Source organism: Rhinichthys klamathensis, unplaced genomic scaffold (genome assembly GCF_029890125.1).
Source record: "Rhinichthys klamathensis goyatoka isolate OS25496 unplaced genomic scaffold, OSU_Roscu_1.1 h1tg000708l_1, whole genome shotgun sequence".
Classification (NCBI taxonomy): domain Eukaryota; kingdom Metazoa; phylum Chordata; class Actinopteri; order Cypriniformes; family Leuciscidae; genus Rhinichthys; species Rhinichthys klamathensis.
Window position 1 is genome coordinate 173,808 of NW_026607127.1, and position 3,693 is coordinate 177,500.

Consider the following 3,693-nt stretch of genomic DNA (forward strand, 5'->3'; position numbering starts at 1 on the left):
GAGTGATGAGGAACTAAGAGGAGCGATGAGGAACTATGAGGAGCGATGAGGAGCGATGAGGAACTATGAGGAACTATGAGGAGCGACGAGGAGTGATGAGGAACTATGAGGAGCGATGAGGAGCGATGAGGAACTATGAAGAGCGACGAGGAACTATGAGGAGCGACGAGGAGCGATGACGAACTATGTGGAGCGATGAGGAACTATGAGGAGCGACGAGGAGCGACGAGGAACTATGAGGAACCATGAGGAGCGAAGAGGAGTGATGAGGAACTATGAGGAGCGACGAGGAACTATGAGGAGCCACGAGGAGCGACTAGGAACTATGAGGAGCCACGAGGAACTATGACGAGCGACGAGGAGTGATGAGGAACTATAAGGAGCACGAGGAGCGATGAGGAACTATGAAGAGCGACGAGGAGCGATGAGGAACTATGAGGAGCGATGAGGAGTGATGAGGAACTATAAGGAGCGACGAGGAGCGATGAGAAACTATGAAGAGCGACGAGGAACTATGAGGAGCGACGAGGAACTATGTGGAGCGATGAGGAACTATGAGGAGCGATGAGGAACTATGAGGAACTATGAGGAGCGACGAGGAGTGATGAGGAACTATAAGGAGCGACGAGGAGCGATGAGGAACTATGAAGAGCGACGAGGAGCTATGAGGAGCGATGAGGAGTGATGAGGAACTATAAGGAGCGGCGAGGAGCGACGAGGAACTATGAAGAGCGACGAGGAGCGATGAGGAACTATGTGGAGCGATGAGGAACTATGAGGAGCGACGAGGAACTATGAGGAGCGAAGAGGAGTGATGAGGAACTATGAGGAGCGACGAGGAACTATGAGGAGCGACGAGGAACTATGAGGAACTATGAGGAGCGACGAGGAGTGATGAGGAACTATGAGGAACTATGAGGAGCGACGAGGAGTGATGAGGAACTATGAGGAGCGACGAGGAACTATGAGGAGCCACGAGGAACTATGAGGAGCGACGAGGAGTGATGAGGAACTATGAGGAGCGACGAGGAACTACGAGGAGCGACGAGGAACTATGAGGAGCGACCAGGAGCGACGAGGAACTACGAGGAGCGACCAGGAGCCACGAGGAACTACGAGGAGCGACCAGGAGCCACGAGGAACTACGAGGAGCGACCAGGAGCGACGAGGAACTATAAGGAGCGACGAGGAGCGATGAGAAACTATGAAGAGCGACGAGGAACTATGAGGAGCGACGAGGAACTATGTGGAGCGATGAGGAACTATGAGGAGCGATGAGGAACTATGAGGAACTATGAGGAGCGACGAGGAGTGATGAGGAACTATAAGGAGCGACGAGGAGCGATGAGGAACTATGAAGAGCGACGAGGAGCTATGAGGAGCGATGAGGAGTGATGAGGAACTATAAGGAGCGGCGAGGAGCGACGAGGAACTATGAAGAGCGACGAGGAGCGATGAGGAACTATGTGGAGCGATGAGGAACTATGAGGAGCGACGAGGAACTATGAGGAGCGAAGAGGAGTGATGAGGAACTATGAGGAGCGACGAGGAACTATGAGGAGCGACGAGGAACTATGAGGAACTATGAGGAGCGACGAGGAGTGATGAGGAACTATGAGGAACTATGAGGAGCGACGAGGAGTGATGAGGAACTATGAGGAGCGACGAGGAACTATGAGGAGCCACGAGGAACTATGAGGAGCGACGAGGAGTGATGAGGAACTATGAGGAGCGACGAGGAACTACGAGGAGCGACGAGGAACTATGAGGAGCGACCAGGAGCGACGAGGAACTACGAGGAGCGACCAGGAGCCACGAGGAACTACGAGGAGCGACCAGGAGCCACGAGGAACTACGAGGAGCGACCAGGAGCGACGAGGAACTATGAGGAGCGACGAGGAGTGACGAGGAACTATGAGGAGCGACGAGGAACTATGAGGAGCTACGAGGAACTATGAGGAGCAACGAGGAGCAACGAGGAACTATGAGGAGCGACGAGGAACTATGAGGAACTATGAGGAGCGCAGAGGAACTATGAGGAGCGATGAGGAACTATGAGGAACTATGAGGAGTGACCAGGAGTGATGAGGAACTATGAGGAACGACAAGGAGCGATGAGGAACTATGAGGAGCGATGAGGAACTATGAGGAGCGACGAGGAACTACGAGGAGCGATGAGGAACTATGAGGAGCGATGAGGAACTATGAGGAGCGACGAGGAGCGATGAGGAACTATGAGGAGCGACGAGGAGCGATGAGGACCTATGAGGAGCGATGAGGAACTATGAGGAGCGATGAGGAACTATGAGGAGCGACGAGGAGCGATGAGAAACTATGAGGAGTGACGAGGAGCGATGAGAAGCGACGAGGAGTGATAAGGAACTATGAGGAGTGATGAGGAGCTATGAGGAGCGACGAGGAGTGATGAGGAACTATGAGGAGCGATGAGGAACTATGAGGAGCGACAAGGAGCAATGAGGAGCGATAAAGAACTATGAGGAGCGATGAGGAACTATGAGGAGTGATGAGGAACTATGAGAAGCGATGAGGAACTATGAGGAGCGATGAGGAACTATGAGGAGCGACGAGGAGAGATGAGGAACTATGAGGAGGGACGAGGAGTGATGAGGAACTATGAGGAGCGATGAGGAACTATGAGGAGCGACGAGGAGCGATGAGGAACTATGAGGAGCGACGAAGAGTTATGAGGAGCGATGAGGAACTAAGAGGAGCGATGAGGAGCGATGAGGAACTATGAGAAGCGACGAGGAGTGATAAGGAACTATGAGGAGTGATGAGGAGCTATGAGGAGCGACGAGGAGTGATGAGGAACTATGAGGAGTGATGAGGAACTATGAGGAACGACGAAGAGCGATGAGGAACTATGAGGAGCGATGAGGAACTATGAGGAGCGACGAGGAACTATGAGGAGCGACGAGGAGCGATGAGGAACTAAGAGAAGCGATGAGGAATTATGAGGAGCGATGAGGAACTATGAAAAGTGATGAGGAACTATGAGGAGCAACGACGAGCGATGAGGAACTATGAGGAGTGATGAGTAACTATGAGGAGCGACGAGGAAATATGAGGAGTGATGAGGAACTATGAGGAGCGACGAGGAGCGATGAGGAACTACAAGGAGCGATGAGGAACTATGAGGAGTGATGAGTAACTATGAGGAGCGACGAGGAAATATGAGGAGCGACGAGGAGCGATGAGGATCTATGAGGAGCGATGAGGAACTATGAGGAGCGACGAAGAACTATGAGGAGCGACGAGGAACTATGAGGAGCGATGAGGAACTATGAGGAACTATAAGGAGCGACGAGGAGCGATGAGGAACTATGAGGAACTATGAGGAACTATGAGGAGCGACGAGGAGTGATGAGGAACTAAGAGGAGCGATGAGGAACTATGAGGAACTATGAGGAGCGATTAGGAGCGATGAGGAACTATGAGGAGCGATGAGGAACAATGAGGAGCAATGAGGAACTATGAGGAGCGACGAGGAACTATGAGGAGCGATGAGGAACTATGAGGAGCAACGAGGAACTATGAGGAACTATAAGGAGCGACGAGGAGTGATGAGGAACTATGAGGAGCGACGAGGAGTGATGAGGAACTATGAGGAGCGATGAGGAGTGATGAGGAACTATGAGGAGTAATGAGGAACTATGAGGAGCGATGAGGAAG